We start from the raw sequence: 20,194 nt of genomic DNA on the forward strand, positions 1-20,194 counted from the left end.
CGACCGGTACACTGGTATTCACCACTGTCCCTTGTGCTGTGTGACGTTTGAATTGCATAATGATTCTGATCAGTGTATCTGTTAACGTTAGCACCAGCTTTGTCTATTTTATAAGACCAGTCACTCTGCTCTCCTTCTCTCATGTCACATGTGAACGTAACAGTCTCTCCAGTAAATGCTGGGTTGGGTTGCACGGTCAGAACAGCTGGAGGTCTCTCTACACAAACACATGGATCAATAATGTGTTATGATTAAGACCATGCGGTGGAATATAATGGAACAGGATATAGAGCAGTGGGCGTGGTGTTCTGGTTCCACTGAAACCCATAGACATACAAACATATTTATAAGTCTATAGAATCAAGCCATCCAGCAAAGGATAAAACCTTTGATTCTGTGGGGAGACAAAAAAAATTAACCATATGAAAACAATATTGTGTTTATAACTCACTAGAGACAGTGATATACACTGAGCTGCTGTACTGTGTGTAGTATGGTGGGTTTCCTCTCCCTCCTCGACACCTGTAGGTTACTGTCCCTGGGTCACTGGGCCTGAATGTGTAGGTTGATCCATGTGTCACCGTCACTGGTTTATAGTCTCTGTACCAGGAGATGGTCCATGGAGCTGTACTGTCTTCCACAGTACAGGTGAGAGTCACTCTGTCAGATACCAGTACACTGGTTCTGCCTGATACCAGTTTAGGCGTTGGTTTAGCTGTGTGGTTTATGATAGAGAAAAAAGTGAAAAAGTATTATTTCACAAATAAATAAACCTATAGGAGTGGGTTCATTAATGCACGCACGCACGCCAAACGCATGCACGCACGCACACTCAATTAACTGCTAGAAGTGAGGAAAAAATTAAATAAATAAGAAAAGAAAAGAAAAGAAAAGACAATCACTAATAATAATAATAATAACAGTAATAGTAATATAATAGTAATAGTAATAATCTAACTAACTAACTTTGAAAAGAGGGATATTTAACAACCCCTCAAGCACTGCTAGAAGTCTCATTTCCCATATCTTTGATACAGGACATTCTTGTGGTTATGTAATCTTTATGGATACAGAACCACAGTGAATAAACCTGTGTTGTAAATGATCAACACACTGGGATTGTCTGCTCAGCTGTCAGTGTGGCTTTTGCTTGATCTGTTGTTCACATTAGGACATAATGGAGCATTTGACTGGAATGTACATTTACAACATACTGTACATATACACAGTAGAAATGTGGCTGCACATTGCATATGAAGAGCATAGCAACAACATTTCTTATTTAGATTGACTCAATATTTTTGGTACAAAATATTATATGAAATGCATGTTTAAACACACATTTGAATAGTGAGACACATGACAAATGTCTGATAATCTAGAATACTAGTATCCCAAATTACCTTTAGAGGACACTGTGATGGTTTCGCTGCGTTTGGAATATTGTTGGTCATGTTTGCGTTGACCTTCACACTGGTATTCACCACTGGGGTTTCCAGAAGGACCTAAAGTGTATTCAGAGGTTTCACTGGAAGACACAACCACATTATCCATCAACCATGTGTATTTCCAGTCGGAAGCCCTTCCTTCTATTGTACACTTCAGAATAAGAGTCTCTCCAATGAAAGTCTCAGACCAGTCAGGGTGTCTGCTGAGAACCGGAACAGGTGCCTCTGTAGAAGTAACACACACACACACACACACACACACACACACACACACACACACACACACACACACACACAGTTGAGTGATACTTTATTGATTCCTGCGGATAACTCCATCATCCATAATTCTCCTAACGTTTCTTTTATTTTATTTTAGAGTAGACAATATTATTTATGTTTTACAACCTGGCCAATTGCCATTATGTCAATTAATCCATCCACATTTCTGTGTTGCCACTACTGTTCCAGTTGTACATTCTCCGCTTACAGTGACAGGCAACAACTATACTGTTTAATATTTCTCTATCCTTAGAGATACAGTAGAGGGCTCCATCTCCCTTAGAGATAGACGGCTCCATCTTATCCCGTAACCCTAAACTAATTTGCCATTTTTTAAGTCTAGAATCAAGCCATACAGCAAAGGATAAAACCTTTGATTCTGTGGGGAGACAAAAAAATTAACCCTATGAAAACATTATAATATTGTGTTTATAACTCACCAGAGACAGTGATAGACACTGAGCTGCTGTACTCTGTGTAGTATGTTGGGTTTCCTCTCCCTCCTCGACACCTGTAGAGTACTGTCCCTGGGTCACTGGGCCTGAATGTGTAGGTTGATCCATGTGCGTCCGTCGCTGTATAGTCTCTGTACCAGAAGATGTCCCATGGAGGTGTACTGTCTTCCACAGTACAGGTGAGAGCCACTCTGTTTGATGCCAGTACACTGGATCTGTCTGAGGCCAGTCTAGGCGTTGGTTTAGCTGTTATTAATGAAAGAGACATGATAGAAGTGTGAAAATACATATTGAGTCTCCCATAAACTTCAATTAAAGAGCATCTTACACCAAAAAGAAAATATTACACCAAGAAATAGAAACAGGACAAATTATGTAGTACAGGGGGGACCACACTTATTATTATTTTTTATAGCTACATTCAAAATGACCAGCTCAACAAGATCCCACCCCTGAAAATAATTTAAATATGTCCCTTAAACATGTACCTTTGGAACTGCAGAGGTGGCGTTAGATATAAGACAAATGCACTTGGATAGAGGCCAGGCTTTTCTTTGTATTTTCTTTGTAATTAATGTTAATTTGTAAAAGAAAATTGTGCACAGCAATAGGCCTACTGAGTTTGAACTGACAGGCCCTTTTGATGTCATACAAGTAAGTCACCTTAATTCAAATAGTTTTTTATATAAGCCCATTTTAATTAAATATGAGAGAGAGAGAGAGAGAGAGAGAGAGAGAGAGAGAGAGAGAGAGAGAGAGAGAGAGAGAGAGAGAGAGAGAGAGATGAAATACCATATACCACAGTAATTTGCTTGATGTACTATAAAATGTCATATTGTTACATGCCTAGTGATGAGTAAGGGTGATGATGTGACTTACCTGATACAATCAAAGTTACTACATCGCTCCCTCTTTTAAGTTCACGACTGTAACACTGGTATCCATTTTGACCATCTGGCTCTGCTTGCAATTCAAAATGATTCTGATCAGTGGAGCTGACAAATTGACCATCTCTGTATAAGGACCAGCCTTTCTCCTCTCCTTCCTTTTGAATGTCACATGTGAACGTAACAGTCTCTCCAGTGAATGCTGGGTTGGGCTTCACGCTTAGAACAGCTTTTGGTGCATCTACACAAACACAAAAGTAGAATTAAGCTAAATACTACATTATGTCACTAAATCACAAAAAGTAAGTTTACTAAATTTACAAAATATGATTTTATACTAGTGTAAAACTGACATTTGTAATGAGAGGATGAAGTGTGTAAAGGTGTAAATTATATTTGTGAATAAAGAGTGAATAAAGACAATAGATAATAAATTAATCCTCACCTTCACTGAGTCCACAGGAGAAGAAGCTTCCCACTGAAAATAAAAACATATAATACAAAATAAATGAATTGATGAGACAATAATACACTTTGCATAAATATCTGCATTTTAATTATCCCTAAAAATAAAAAAAAATAAAAACACCATCAGACCGCTGACTGAAATTAAATTAGAACAAATGAACAAAATGGGGTTTTTCACTGTAAAACACACAATTCTAACATCTACCCTGGATTTTGTGTTCACCACAGACAGTTTTTAAGTTGCTTGATTCAACCGAATATCTACATTTATTTGATATCCATTTTTATCAGATCTTGCCAATGGAATTGCGTGTTGAGGAGTCTCTATAGAGGGCCATTCCAAAAGCACTTCCACTTGTGCTACCCCACAAAAGGTTTCAGATTACGTCATGCAGCTTCCTGGGGTTCTGACAGCAGCAGCAACCCACGACTTTCCACAGCCCTGAGTGACGCCCCTCTATAGCAGGGATACTCAAATAGATTTACCTGTGGGCCACATTACAAAAATGGCAAGGGGCCAGGGGCCAGTAGATAACATTTTTGCATCTTGCATAAACACAAAGAGCTGTTTCCATAACTGCACAAATTATTGCACATAACATGAGTAGCTGTTATAATAACATAATAACATAACATGAGTAGCTCTTTGCCTGCCTGCCTGCCTGCCTGCCTGCCTGTCTGTCTGTCCATGAGTAGTTATTTGTCTGTCTGTCAATGAGTAGCTGTCTTACTGTCTGCCTGTCTATGAGTAGCTGTCTGCCTGCCTGTCTATGAGTAGCTGTCTGTCTGCCTGCCTGCCTGTCCAATTGTCCATGAGTAGCTGTCTGTCTGCCTGTCTGAGTAGCTGTCTGCCTGCCTGCCTAATTGTCCATGAGTAGCTGTCTGTCTGCCTGTCTATGAGTAGCTGTCTGCCTGCCTGCCTAATTGTCCATGAGTAGCTGTCTGTCTGCCTGTCTATGAGTAGCTGTCTGCCTTCCTGCCTGTCCAATTGTCCATGAGTAGCTGTCTGTCTGTCTATGAGTAGCTGTCTGCCTGCCTGCCCAATTGTCTATGAGTAGCTGTCTGTCTGTCTATGAGTAGCTGTCTGCCTTCCTGCCTGTCCAATTGTCCATGAGTAGCTGTCTGTCTGTCTATGAGTAGCTGTCTGCCTTCCTGCCTGTCCAATTGTCCATGAGTAGCTGTCTGCCTGCCTGTCCAATTCTCAATGAGTAGCTGTCTGTCTGCCTGTCTATGAGTATAGCTGTCTGACTGCCTGCCTGTCCAATTCTCCATGAGTAGCTGTCAGTCTGTCTGCCTGTCTATGAGTAGCTGTCTGCCTGCCTGCCAGCCAGCAAGTTGGTTAACAGAAAATAAATTGTTATGGCTGAGTAAAATAAAATACAATAAACACAATTTGCCTGAAAATAGATTACCCAGCTATGACCTTTTTCATGAAAAAAAATGAGTAGTGATATGGCTGACTGAGTAAAATAAAACAATCTACTTGAAAATAATTTCCGCAATTACCATTTCCGCAATTTCCGCAATTTCCATTTCCGCAATTTCCTCAATTTCCATTTCCGCAATTTCCGCAATTTCCATTTCCACCATTTCCGCAATTTCCACCATTTCCGCAATTTCAGCAATTTCCATTTCCGCATTTCCGCAATTTCCGCAATTTCCATTTCAACCATTTCCGCAATTTCCGCAATTACAATTTCCGCAATTTCCATTTCCGCAATGTCCATTTCCAACTATTAATGGCAGCTGGGTTTCATCATTCAAATAAAATAGAATTCTGTCCGTTTAGCTATAAAATTATGTCAGGGAATAGGGATACACAGTATATGTCTTTCATTTGCATTGCATCTCCCCCCCCACCCCCAAGCTTTTATTTTCGTTCGAGTAATAGTACAACTCTAATAGTATTACTTATAATAATGTAATTAAAGATAACTTCATTCAGATTTATTTATTTTTATTTCATTTTCCAGATTTTTTTTTCTTCTTTTTTTTAGATTTTCATTGGTGGGCCAGTCATAATGGTCCCGCGGGCCTGATGTGGCCCGCGGGCCTGAGGTTGAGTATCACTGCTCTATAGCATGTGTACGTGTGTTTACGGTGTTCTGAAGAACATGTTGAAATGCTTTCATAAAGTATGACAATACCAAGCTTTCATCTGAGGCCAGGGGTGGACTGGCCATAAGACGTACCGGGCATATTCCCGGTGGGCCGCGACCATAGGGGGCCGCTCAAGTTATGATCAGGGCAGGAATTTCACGGCGGCCACGGCGGCCATGGCCGTCGTTGCCCCTCTCTTTTGCCGTGTGCCCCTCGAAAGATTATATGCCCAGACGGCCACAGTGGCCGCGGTGCCCATGTCCCCCGACCATAGACTGTAGCCCCCGACCGGCGCCCACAGTTTTTCCTCTGCGCAATTTTCCAGTCATTACGGTAACCTTCCCCAAATGTCTCGTGCAGACTTGTATTGTCTGTATTGTAGTTGTGTTGTTGCCATTTGCCAAGTGGTTTGATTATTATTATTTTGCGTTACTTTGCCTCCTCCTCCCTCCTCCTCCGCTCCATGCACGCATACACGCACTGACAGCTCTCACTCACTGACACTCGGCCCGGCTGGCTTCAGGCTTATTATCACACAGAGCCCGTGTGTTAAGACGAACGTGACTCGTCTTCATGGATATAAACTCACAAAACAACACCACGCAACAGCATAGACTGCAGGACTCCTCCACCATTTACCACGCGTCGCTATCGTCTGTTACGTTAGTTGACAGAGTAAATTGTTTAAACAGCCAACGCTGCCCACGGCTAATATCGCTAGCCAAACGCTAGTAGCCAAGCACCAGAGCGCACTCACTGTACACCACGCGTCGCTCGCTTAATAATCATTCATTTCTGTATCAATGCGGACATAACGTGGTAAATGTTCATAAGCACACAATTGTACAAAATGCTTTTTACACTTCACTTATCTCCAGAGCCCTCAGTCCTGCAGCCCCACAATGCCATATGCCAGTCTAAAATCTACATGTATATGTTTTTCAATATACTTTAGCACAAAATATAGGCTTTTCTAAACCAAGCCCTCATTCAAAAGTTATGTAAGTATAAGTAAGTAAATGTTATTTATAAAGCACCTTTCGAAACAAAGTTAGAAGGTGCTGAACAATTTGCACAGTATAAACAATAGAAGAAAACAAGGAACATATCATAGTTGTGACAATATAGCAGAACCAAAACAAACAAGGTAGAACAGAAACATAGGGCTATAAAAATTAATGTAGGCTGTCTGTCACTGTATTTTCTGTGAATTAACTCACAGTACAATATTTTGCAACAGTAGCTACTTATATTTTGTTATTTAAAGCTGTGATTATTTAATTAAGAGCTGTTCTGAACCAATGTTCGCCTTTAAATAAAATCCTTAACCTTTAAGCTAAAATAATGATGACCGGGGACTTAAAATCATTGTTTTAATTGATGGCCTTCATGCCCTGGCACTTGGCCTTGTGCCCTCAAAAAGTTGACCACACTAAAGGCGAAGTGGCCTTGCCCCTAAAAGGAGGAAATTCCAGGCCTGGTTATGATGATATATTTTTTTGGACAGGCAGGCCAATAGTCGGCGGGCCACCTGATGCCATTCTGCCAGTGACATCATGACAATTTCACTGTAGCTGTATCAATGAGTGACAAATAAATTAAACCCTCTATCTTGCATCCTTTTACCAGCATCATTCTTGTGAGAGCAACAAAGGGTTGTGTAGTTGTCTGTTGGTTTGTATCATTTAAGTTCTGTAAAAGTGGTGGTATTATTAGGGCTTATTTGTTAGCAGTTAGTATACCGCCCGCTCCGTCGCTGGTTGTGGTGGGCTGGTCTGGGCCAAATTCGTGTGAAAATGACCGGGCCAAATGTTTGTCCCAGTCCAGCCCTGTCTGAGGCTACACATTAATGCATAGTTTGATGTATTGGAGAAGAACGTATATTTAATTTAATGGTGGTGTCTCTGTACTGTATATAGTTGCATCATCACTGCTGTCTGTGCCGGTTTAGTTTTTTATTGCTAATAGTCAATACAAATATTGTTGAAATTGTAAATATAGAGCGAGGTGAAAACATTGGTCATGATCCTAAATAAAATAAAAACACTGCGTCACTATGTCATTTTGTTTTTATTAATTAAATGTAATATTGTCCAAATGTATTAATATAACATTATAACTTATACAAGGCTGTATTTTGTCTCCCTGCTCTTCTATCTACATACATTTAGTGTCAAATGTCATGTCTCTCCTATAGACACAGGATCTGACCTGGCAAGCTCTATTAGCTCAATGGTAACAAATACAAACTCAGAAAACGGGTTCAAATCCGGGTAGAAGAGTAAAGTTACATATTTACAGATGTAATGAATTCAAACTCATAATCTTAATAATAGTAGTTCAACTATAAATAATTACTCACAGAGGAGAACGCAGGCCACGGTGAGTAGTTTCATCTTCTCTTGAACGGCTCCGAAAAACCTTCTACTTCGTGTTCATAGTGAACTAATGGTTAGAGAGAGAGAGAGAGAGAGAGAGAGGTAGAGGTGGACCGGGGGGGGGTGGGTTACGGTCAGTTGACGTCATGCTCAGCATGGAACTTCTTCTTGAGTAAACTGCTCTAACTTCCTCTTTTTCGGAAGAGAGGCTGAGAAAAAGAAGTGAGTTCATTCCTTGCAGGTCCTTTTCTTATTAGAAGTAGAAATCAACACGTTGCATTAAAATGACACACTCCATGATTGAAGACAGGGTCACTCCATGCTCATTCATAAAGTATCATTCTTGTTACAGGTCTCTCCATTCCAGAGATAATACTGATTATGTCATTTTAACCATGACCTTAGACCAGCTGTGTCCAAAGTGCAGCCGCAAATGTGGCCCTCGGGTGAAATTTTATACGGCCCGCAGCTTCATACCTGAATTGTATTATGATGAACGGCCCACCCAACAGTATGGGACATTTTTACATTACAGTTTTTTAACCTGGGCAAAGTGGGCATTTCCCACAGTATAATTTGTCAGTGTTCCTTGTATTTTATTTTTTATTTTTGAGTGGTGCAACCACTCCAAGGAACAGCAATGTTCGTGTTGTTCACCTATGTATGTGTTGGTTAATGAGCAGTTGAAACAGAAAGAGATAGACAGTGCTGCACTGTTGCTTGCTAATGAGAGAGAGAGAGAGAGGAGAGAAGAGGAGAGAGGGGAGTTGCACCACTCAGTTCACACGGGTTCATAATGATTCAAGGTTGTCCTTTTTAGTTATATCGATAGATAGATTTACATAAGAGTAAAACATATTTTTGTTTGGCTTCCTTCAGACAATGCAGCAGCATAGATAATAACAAAACATGATAAAATTATGTGATATTGACTATAGCCACGGTGCACGCAACACGCACTCCTGCGAGGGTGCACTGGACGCGTGTGACGAGATGGTGTCACATACGTGATGGAAAACACAAGGTCATTGTGGCGGTAGCCTATTATCTTTCTGAGATCTAGCCTGGGTGCTGGGGGCGTGGTTTTGTTCCTCACTCGTTTGTTGTGGTTTCCTCCCTCTCTACATGCTTGTTGTGAAACCGTAAATACATACAGTAGAATAGCCTACTAAGTGTAGCCTATTAAACAAAGTGATGAAGTCAAAGGATCTCTTGTAGGATGTATAGGTAAATATATAGACAAACAAAGGATAATGTGGCAACTTGAGATTGGTGGATTGAAGTTTAGTGTATTCATGTTTTTAGACAGCATTGTTTTATTTCCATAGCTGTAGCAGTGCAGTGGTAAGCAGCAATACACTAAAGACAGTGATGCAGGAGACATTGACCTTATGAAATGTAATGCAAATAACTATAACATGATGGAAACTGTTTACACAGAACATCTTAAAAAGTAGTTAAAGTCTGAAGGAAAGAATGAGCAGTGAAATGCAGTACATACGCCTGACAGGCTAAATGCGTTTGTTGCGCAATTTAATCTTTATCTTCAGAGGTGTTACATTGTTGCACTGTCTAGAGGCGGCCCCCGAAGGACAACACACTTTACCCCACAGCAATGTCTTCATACATGGCAGACGTGCAGAGACCGGATAGCTCTTGTGGTGGTATAGCCTACATATCTTTCTTTCTGAGGTGGGGTGCTGGGATCCCCCCCCCCCCCCCCCCTTTCTGAGGTGGGGTGCTGGGATCCCCCCCCCCCCCCCCTTCCCCCATGGACCAAAAACCCTGAGTGATGCAATTAGCCTACTCTGTGTCTATCAGTGCAGTAGAGGTAGTGTTGTAGCAGTCATGTCCTACATATGAAATAAGAGCAATTTAATAGAGTGATGAAATATAATATTTACAAATATCATGTGTAAACAATAATAATATTAAATGGGCAAAGGCCACGAGCTATGACTCATCATGTGCATGGTGTAGCTATACTGTAGGGTCTGAGCACTGAAAGAGGATGTGGTTTTGTTCAGGTCTTGTTTGTGTTTGTGGTGGTTTCCTACAGTATGTCTCTACATGCTTGTTGTGAAACCTTATAAATACATCGTAGAATAGCAAGAAGTGTATTAGACAAAGTGATGAAGTCAAATAATCACATGGGATATAGGTTAATATCAAGACAAACATAGGGTAATGTGGCAAGTTTGGTGGATTCATTGAAGTTTAGTTTATGCATGTTTTTAGACAGCAATGTTTTTGTTTTACATGCTGTAGCAGAACATCTTAAAAAGCAGTTAAAGTATGAAGGAAAGAATGAGCGTTTAAATGCAGACAGTACATGCACCTGGAATACATGCCGTCGTGCCATTATATAAAGGTTGAGATGGAGAGAATGGCTCAGCAGTCAAAGTTGACTGCATGCTGAGCAGCAATACACTAAAGACCGTGATGCGGGAGACATTGACATTATGAAATGTAATGTAAATAACTATAAAATGAATGATGGAAACTGTTTACACAGAACATCTTAAAAAGTAGTTAAAGTCTGAAAGGAAAGAATGAGCATTGAAAATGGTAAATGGTGCATTTATATTGCTCCTTTATTAGAGTTGCCACTTTTGAGGGACACTCTTTACGCCTCCCACGGCCTTGCGGCACAGGCATGTGTGGCAAGTCCGGCAATAAGTTGAAGCAATAAGTTGAAGTTTCCCTTCAACTTATTGTTTATGCTATCCACAACTTTTGAAGTAGAATTTAGTTTTCCAAATAGTAAGCATAATAACATAAAGTGTTCTGATTGTGAATCCGAGTGGTTCTTTAAATGAGCACAATATTTAATTATATTGATTTATATTTATATTACCGGTAAACTCACCAAACATTATTAGACAATCAACTATAATAGTCTACTGAAATAGCGCAGGCTAACCTATCCCCACATCAGCAGCCACGATGTGGGCTATTGGGAAGGTATTAGAAATACTACTGACATGACATCTTGTAAAAACACGGATAAATAAGATGATAAATAATATAAGGTCCCATACCGAATCGATCTCAGGAGATGTTTGGCTCATGAAGAACTGAAAATGACACGGAAAGATGAAATTACCTACATAGGTTCCATCATGGAGTAAAATCTTTCCGGTGATAAAATGGCCACCAACGTAATCAAAAATGTCAACCAAAGAACAAGATTCCTTTACAGGATCTCCTCACTGGTCAACAAAAACACCTAAAAACACCAAAACCCTAACAGGAGCCCTCGTACAAGGTTTCTTTGACTATAGACCTCCTGGTACCACAGCACCTCAAAGGCCCATAAAAGGCCGTGTGTGTGTGTGTGTGTGTGTGTGTGTGTGCGCGCGCGCGCACGCATGCATGCGAGAGTGCCATGCTCTATTCCAAATTGTCAGAACAGAAGCACAGTATTATGGGGCTAATGCTACTGGAGATTAGTAGAGTCTATTGTTTTATACACGGACAGTGGTGTGTGTACACTAGACATTTCTTTTTCTTTTTCAGGGCAAGGCATTTAGTCATATCATTACTAGAAATGTGCTGTACACAATACTACACATTGGAAGAATTAAATTCAACTCCAGGTGGGGAGATATAGTAACAGGGAGAGAGAGAGGTGCTGTGGAGTGCTCTGGAGTCCTCTGGTGGCGCTGAAGTGCCCAGAACACCCACAGCACATGGATGTAGAGGTGATGGAGAGCGAACCGTAACAGGACCCCCCCCCCCTCCAGGAGTCGCCACATGGCGACTGGCAGAGAACGTCGGGGTGAGCCCCGACGCCGCGGAGGAACCCGGGCAGGAGGACATTCAGGTCGGGGCGGACTGAAGGCAACAGACCCGGCAGGCGGCGCTCCAGCTGAGAACACGCCCAGAACTCTGCAGCAGACATGGGGGGGGGGTGTGAATTAAGCTCCTGCAGCCATGGTCTGCCCAGGATGAGTGTAGTGCCCGCGGGGAGTGAATAATGTAGGGGCAGAACATGCTCTCCACATGGTTCCCAGAGACAGCGAGGGTGATATAGGATGAGCCCGGTGTGTGATGGGGCCCATGGGATGACCAGTCAGAGCGGAGGCAGGCAGGGACCTCCTGAGAGGAGACACAGGGAGGCCCACCCTCCGAGCATACTGGATGGTCAATAAAGCTCTCATCGGCCCCGGAAGTCGACGAGAGCTGGAATGGTGAGTGTCTGTCCCTCCCTGCCAGGCGAGAGTGACAGGGAATCTGGCAACACTGGTATATGCGGGGCTGGGAAGTTGTAGTGAGACAGCTTACCCCGAAAACGAGTAGGCGAAACTACGCCCCCTGGTGGCCCGGGAAGCGGTCACCTTGGAGAGCAGAATTGGACCGGAGCGAACACCACCGTGCGCTGAGCATGGCACAATACACACAGAGTCCATGTAGTCGGCGGTGCTCACGCTCAGCTGGAAGTCACGTGGATTCGGCCCAGCTGCATGCAGGCGTCCTCCGATCCTCGCAAGTGAGATTGGAGGGGGCAGATGGAACTTGCTCGGGCCGAGTGAGACTGGTGGGGGCGGGGGGGAGACGGCTTGACAGCCGCGTGACACTGGGGGAAGCCCTCTCACGCTTACGTGCACGGCGTCGTTCGTCAATGGAAATGGACAGAGAGATGAGTTCGGTCAGAGTGGGGCGGGTCTCTCTCCCTCTCTCTCTCGGCCAGGGCATCTCTCGTACGTAGCCTCACTCAAACCCCGGATGAACGAACGCGCTGCAGAGTGCAGGCTCGTTCCGGTCACAGCGGGTTGGCGAGGATGCGAAACTCATAGTGGCATAATCTGCTACTGAGCTATAGGTATAGCCCTGGTGGAGGGCAGAGAGAGCTGTGTCGGCGTCATGCCCTGCAGGGACGTCATGGTCAAACACAGCCTTAAACTCTATAACACAAAGTCTCTCTAGATCTGCGTGTATGTAGCTGAACCCTCAAGGCTTGCATAAATCCACCGGCGCGCCCTTCCGGTGGTTAATGTATAAGCTATGCGGGCGGGGTCAGTGGAATACATGCTGGGCTGCGGATTAAACACGTACTCACATTGCATGAGGAACTCCCCGTGCAGAGGGAGAAAGTACCGTCAAAAGGTGGCCGGGGCGGTAGGGTAGGTACCCTCACAAAAACATGCAGTAATCCTGGTCTCTAAACTGCCTCCCCCTGGCCAGCCGGGGCGCCTGATGGAGGGGAAAGGAACTGGTTGGAATAACGTGTTCCTTTCACGCGCTACGTCCAACCAGGGAAACTCCCCCCTGTCAGGTGTAAAGGAGCAACTTGGACACTCAAGCATGAAGGAAGCATGAGTTAAGTCCGTTGCTCTCCCCAGGTTGGCGGAGGGTGTGTAGAGCCCAGGATCACAGTAGATGATTGACAAAGGGGTTAAAAATGGGTTACAAAATCGTGGGATAAAAAATATATTAAAAAAATGGTGAGCGCGGCGACCTGGTCAGCTATATAGATCCTTGACCAACGATGTGAGTTGTTTAACCGGAGCGTGTTGTTGAGCGGCTTGGGACTGCTGAAGATCCGAAACATCCCGGAGGCGGAGCTCCTGCTGTATACTTAAAATGGCGGCGGATGCATCCGACAGCAGGCGGGAGTGGTGCTCCAAAACCTGTCCCTGAGCCTGGAGAGCTGGCTGCTCTCTTTCCATGCTGGCTGGGTCAAGTTGGCCAGTTCTATACTGTTACCAGTAAGACGCGCAAACGCGGGAAGCGAACGCAGCTGAGACCCTGCAGATCATGTCTGTCTGTCTGTCTGTCTGTGTGTCTGTCCCGCTGTTACTGTATATGTGGACCTGGCCCCTTTTGTGCCCATATATGGAGCTGAGTGATTGCTGATACAACACACTGCATATTTGGACGTATAGCGGGACAGACACACACACAGACAGACACACAGACCGACAGACATGATCTGCTAGGTCTCATAGTAAGTGCTCACTGCTTCGCAATGACTCGGTGTGGTGTGACCCAAATGCACAACAAGGAGAGGCAAAGCATGGATATTTATTCACAAACACGGGGGGGGGATAGGAGATGCAGGGGTCCGTAGGCTGCTCCACAGAGCTCGGGTCCCGGAAACACTGGAGAGGGAGAAGAGGAGGTGAGTCAAAGGCAGGTCCACAGAGCAGAGAATAAGCACAGTAACGGCGTGACGTTTAACTGTCTAAGACTAAACACTGAGGGCCTAGATGTCTGTCTGTCTAACTTTACCAACCGTAGACTGGAGAAGAACTGGCGCCGAGCTGCAGACAGGCCTGGCTCTTGTAGGTGATCAGGTGATTGCAGACGACATCCAGGTGGGGAGATAGTAACAGGGAGAGAGGTGCTCTGGAGTCCTCTGGTGGCGCTGAAGTGCCCAGAACACCCACAGCACATGTAGAGGTGATGGAGAGCGACCCGTAACATCTGTGATCTTATACAGTATATATAAGTAATGTTAGTCCCCATGCGGCACAGAAAACATACACCAATATAGTTTAGGCCAGTGGTTCCCAAACTCTTTCATGTGAAGGACCCCCGAATTGACACTAATTTGCTAATTATTATTATTTTTTAATATATGCCAGCGACCCCCATAAGAGAAGGTTTTTACGCAGTGATTCTCAACCCATTTAATTTCAAGTACCAGTTTGACATGCATTAGTATACGGACCCCCATTTAATGGCATTTATTTCTCTGGGAACCCCAATTCATATTTTAAAATCAATGTTAATTTAACTCTGAGGGTCCATTTGGTTCCATTTGTACACTCTCAGAGTTACAGACCCATAAGGGTCCATTTGGTTCCAAACTATCATTTAGCTGGGGACCCCCTGGAACTCCCTCAAGGACCCCTGGGGGTCCCCGGACTCCACTTTGGGAACCACTGGTTTAGGCTACTTTAGGTACTGGCAGTTCCAAACAGCTCACAACTGTGAAACATTGTGTTGCTTGTGTAGAAGCTATATTTTAAAAAAAAAGCAATACATGTGAAACAACACTGTAAGTCTACATGTGTTTGTGTGGCCCCCAGGAAGAGTAGCTGCTACTAAGGTTAATGTGATGTGAATAAAAAAAACAATCAAATGCAGGGCGCACAGGGTAGCATATCACCAGTATATCATTCCATTTTGTGCCATGCATGCTTAAAAAAAATAATCATATAATGATTCAAGGTTCAAGGTTGTCCTTTTTAGTTATATCTTGTATAGATAGATGGATAGATTTACATAAGAGTAAAAAATATTTTTGTTTGGCTTCCTTCAGACAATGCAGCAGCATAGATAATAACAAAACATATGATAAAATGATGTGATATTGACTATAGCCACGGTGCACGCACTCCTGCGAGGGTGCACTTGATGCGTGTGACGAGATGGTGTCACATACGTGATGGAAAACACAAGGTCATTGTGGCGGGTAGCCTATTATCTTTCTGAGATCTAGCCTGGGTGCTGGGGGCGTGGTTTTGTTCCTCACTCGTTTGTGGTGGTTTCCTGCCTCTCTACATGCTTGTTGTGAAACCGTAAATACATACAGTAGAATAGAAAGAAGTGTAGCCTATTAAACAAAGTGATGAAGTCAAATGATCTCTTGTAGGATGTATAGGTAAATATAAAGACAAACAAAGGATAATGTGGCAACTTGAGATTGCTGGATTGAAGTTTAGTGTATTCATGTTTTTAGACAGCATTGTTTTATTTCCATAGCTGTAGCAGTGCAGTGGTAAGCAGCAATACACTAAAGACAGTGATGCAGGAGACATTGACATTATGAAATGTAATGCAAATAACTATAAAATTATGGAAACGGTTTACACAGAACATCTTAAAAAGTAGTTAAAGTCTGAAGGAAAGAATGAGCATTGGAATGCAGTACATACGCCTGACAGGCCCTGACAGGCTAAATGCATTTGTTGCACAATAATTGAATCTTTATCTTCAGAGGTGTTACATTACTCAGGGCAGCTCAGTGAAACACTGCCCCCTGCTGCTCAGCTGTCAGTGTGGCCTTTGGTTGATCTGTTCACATTTGAGAGAAAAACTTAAAATAAATCCACTGGCTCAGTATGAATAGCATTTGTAGAAATGTGGTTGGTTATGACAAATACTGGTGTTTTGAAATGATTAACTTCCATTTCATATGGAAGTAGAGCATCATAGCAACACAATAACAACATTATTTAGAATGTCTCAATATTTTTGAAACAAAATCTTACACAATGAAATGCATTTTAAAACACACTTAGAAAGACTCATTTGAATTGTGAGACAGATATCATGACAAACACACACACACACACACACACACACACACACACACACACACACAGTTAAGTTCAGTTCAGTTCAGTTCAGTTCAGTTCAGTCGAGTAAGCCTGCGAACAACAGATCCTATCTTAATTTTTATTTCATTTAGAGTAGCCCTACTTAAATATCATTTATTTGTCACTTTCTCCCCAATTGTCATTATGTTGATTAATCTACTACTGTTCCTGTAAGAATACCTGTGGCTGGTTCCAGGTGACGTACAGTATATGTTTGTGATGTCTTTGTGTTCAGATTGAAGAAAAAAAAGAAAAGAAGAAAAAAAGTCAATATTTCTAATCAGTGGCAAACTGATGTTATATTGTGATTCAGCTGTTCTCACATCTTTAAATTGAGCACTGCTAGGTGTTCTGTCATGCTCATTTGACAACTGCTGGAGCCTGGAGATCCCTTTTCTACCAATCACATTGCTTGATTGGAACTACCTGTTATATAAAAGGATTAATCATATTATACAGTAGGCTACAGTAGCCTATTTTTTAACTCACCAGAGGCAGTGACATTTTTGAGTTGCTGTACTGTATGTAGTATGTTGGGTTTCCTCTCCCTCCTCGACACCAATATCTTCCACTCTCTGAGACTCTGGTGGATGTGTAGGTTGTCTCAGTCTGTGTTGTCACTGGTCTAGAGTCTTTTTTGTCTCTGTACCAGCAAATGTTCCATGAAGCTGTAGGCCTACTCTCCACTTTACAGGTGAGAGTCAGTACACTGGGTCTGTCTGGCTTTGGTTTAGCTGTTATTTATGACAGAGAAATTTATTTAAACAGTGTAACCATTGAGTCTCTGTATTTCTCCCAACTGAATATATTAGTACACACACGGACACATGCACACACGCACGCACACACACTTACACATCCTTGATACAGACTCTAGTACATTTATCTCTCTGTAGTACGGAACCATAATTAAACCATATATTGAACATAATGTCAGTGAGTAAGTGATGATGTGACTTACCGGATACCATCAAGGTGATTTTATCACTTTGTTTCACAACCAGCTTATCCTCTGTAAGACGACCGGTACACTGGTATTCACCACTGTCCCTTGTGCTGAGTGGCGATGTTTGAAATACGGATTCTGATCTGTTAAAGAAAGCACCATCTTTGTCTATTGCATAAGACCAGAGCTGTCCTTCTCTCATGTCACATGTGAACATAACAGTCTCTCCAGTAAATGCTGTGTTGGGCAGAATGGTCAGAACAGCTGGAGGTCTCTCTACACAAACACATATTGGATCAATAATGTGTTATGATTAAGACCATCCAGTGGAATATAGTGGAAGAGGATAGAGCTGTGGGTGTGGTTTTCTGGTTCCTGCACCCATAGAGATTTACAAAAATATTGATATAAATTATTTTAAGCCTTAAAGCCACCCAAGTGAATTCAGGAATTGAATTGTCTGGTTCAGACTCTTGGTTGTCTCTGTACCAGGAGATGTTCCATGGAGCTGTATACTGTCTTCCACAGTACAGGTGAGAGTCACACTGTCTGATGTCAGTACAGTGGATCTGTCTGATACCATTAGTGTAGGCTTTGGTTTATTTGTTATTTATGAAAGAGAGCGTAATTATTGAGTCTCTGTATTCCTCCCATATTGTAGAATAGAAAAACATCCCTGAAAACTATATTACAATATGGGGTCCGGTAAAACGCACACACACGTGTTACACAGGCACACACACTGCGTGAAAAACCTTTGAGGGAGGGCAGGTATATTTCAGATAACGTACCTAAGTATGCAGCAGGTATTATCAGGTAAATGTACCAACCAGACCGCCCCGAACCAATAAGACACCTGGTGGCGATCGAGAAGCGACCTCGCCCTAAAGGGCGGGCGAGGTCGCGAGACCTGGTGGGGGAAATTATTAAAATATTTAGGGTATAAAATACCACTCTAAGTAGTATTACCAAGGTATATTTACCATCAAGCTATTATTAAAGTATTTACATTATATATAGGAAATAAACAGGTAATCATAATGATAAAATGCTATGTATTCATATAGGACAACTAATACATATTGACCAGGCCTCACTAAATGTAAAGTACACATGCAGCTTCATACACGTGTGCACGCCCGTGCAGGCACGCACACACACTCTCTCTCTCAGGTCCCCACAACAGGTCAGCCCACCCTCTCGACCGGACTGTGCAAACAAATGGAGGGACCACACACACACACACACACACACACACACACACACACACACACACACACACTAGTTGATCTACTGTCACATTTAAGAAAGCTCACATACACACATAAACATGATCTCATAATGACTGGCACATTTAATTAAACACAACACATGTCACATACACCCACACATAGGGAGCAGAGTCCGGAAGAAGAGGTCCAACACGACACTTCAAATTGGGAGGATGGCCAAGAGCACCCCCTGAAGAAATGAACTATTCTCTGATTGGACTATATTCAAAAACTGGAAACTATTAAATAACTGTCGATTCCATGGAATCGGCACTCTCTAGAAATGATGTGACACCAAGGTCACGGACGGAATGGAGAGTCCAGAGGTCTACCGGTGGCTAATTCGTTTGACTTCTGTCGGTAACCATATTTGTTCTTATGATTGTATAGGCTCATATTATATTGTTGTAGACTATAGGGCCAAACATTATTGTACACTATTTTATTAGGGCTTTTGATTATTAAAACGTACAGATAATTATAACTCTTTGCTGTGTATTTATTCCAGAGGTTGGTACCATTTTATGGGAAATAATCATGCAAACGAACGCGTGTTGATGTTGATCTCTGGTTTTTTTGTCTTTACCTCTTTGGAGGTTGAAGGTGAAAGGCCAGAGGTTAAAATCTTCTCCAGATGGTGACCCTTGCTGACGTGATTGTTCCTTGATTTGGGCCAGAACCTCTGGAAGGCAGCAACAGACCTAAGAGGGTGGACGTCTAATAGACCCCGCCAGGTCAACGGTGTCTTTTTTCTTATGAGAACTCAAATGCCCGGGCAAAAATTATAAGGTAAGCAGACCCTTCTTTTTTTAGTATATAAAAAAGTCTGCCATTGGATATTCTAAATTCTGTTTGAGTTTCAATAAGAGAAATCAACTCCGGTTTACCAAAAGATAACAGTTTCAATTAAAAGAACAAATATGGATGACTAATATTCTGGTGAAATCAAAAGTATTCATTAGCCAGGTAATTTCCTGAAGAATCCAGTTAACGAAACACCAATTGGGTGTACGGAAAACAAGAGTTATTGAGATCAAAGCCATACGGGGGGGATGGTGATTATATTAGTAACATGGTTTTACAGGTTATCTAAGTATATGGTTTAATATCCTACACAGGGAGTGTAGGTGCTCATGGTAATACAATAGGCAGCTTAGATGTTATAAGCATTTGTGACTATATAGCTGTGCATTATTATTCTGTGTTATAGGATCGGCCCGGGGGTGACTGACTTTCAAAGCCCCTCCGATCTGACCCTCTGATACAGAAAGTGGTGACATGGCTGCGTAGTTTAGAGAGCAGCCAAAAATAAAAAACGTGAGTGGGTATATGAAGATCCATTCAGCACTAGCTAAGCTGCCTAAGGCTCTGCATGATGAGCCCAGCATGGGTATATGGGATCCAGCCAGCACTAGCGATGCTGCTAGGGTTTGCGTGATGAGCCCAGTTGACCTCTACTCTTAGAAAAAGAATAAAAAAACAGGGTATAGACAGGTTAGAGATTTCCTGCGGAAAACTTAGAAAAAGAATAAAAACAATAGTCAGGTTTTAGAATAAATATTAGAAAATAGAATAACGAATTGAAGTACCAAAGAATTGATAAAGGGTCACTAGGGTGACTGGTTACAAAGA

At 42.4% G+C, this 20,194-nt stretch overlaps 1 protein-coding gene across 1 annotated transcript in view; it reads right to left on the reverse strand.

Annotated features, from left to right (window-relative positions):
• The window catches only part of LOC308334118 (uncharacterized protein), a gene marked incomplete at its 5' end in the record, with an annotated part of 284,691 nt that overhangs the window by 166,583 nt on the left and 97,914 nt on the right, over window positions 1–20,194 (reverse strand). The gene's annotated exons all lie outside the window — the stretch shown is intronic.

Source organism: Protomyctophum bolini (assembly GCF_963924005.1).
Source record: "Protomyctophum bolini genome assembly, chromosome: 19".
NCBI classification, from domain to species: Eukaryota; Metazoa; Chordata; class Actinopteri; order Myctophiformes; family Myctophidae; genus Protomyctophum; species Protomyctophum bolini.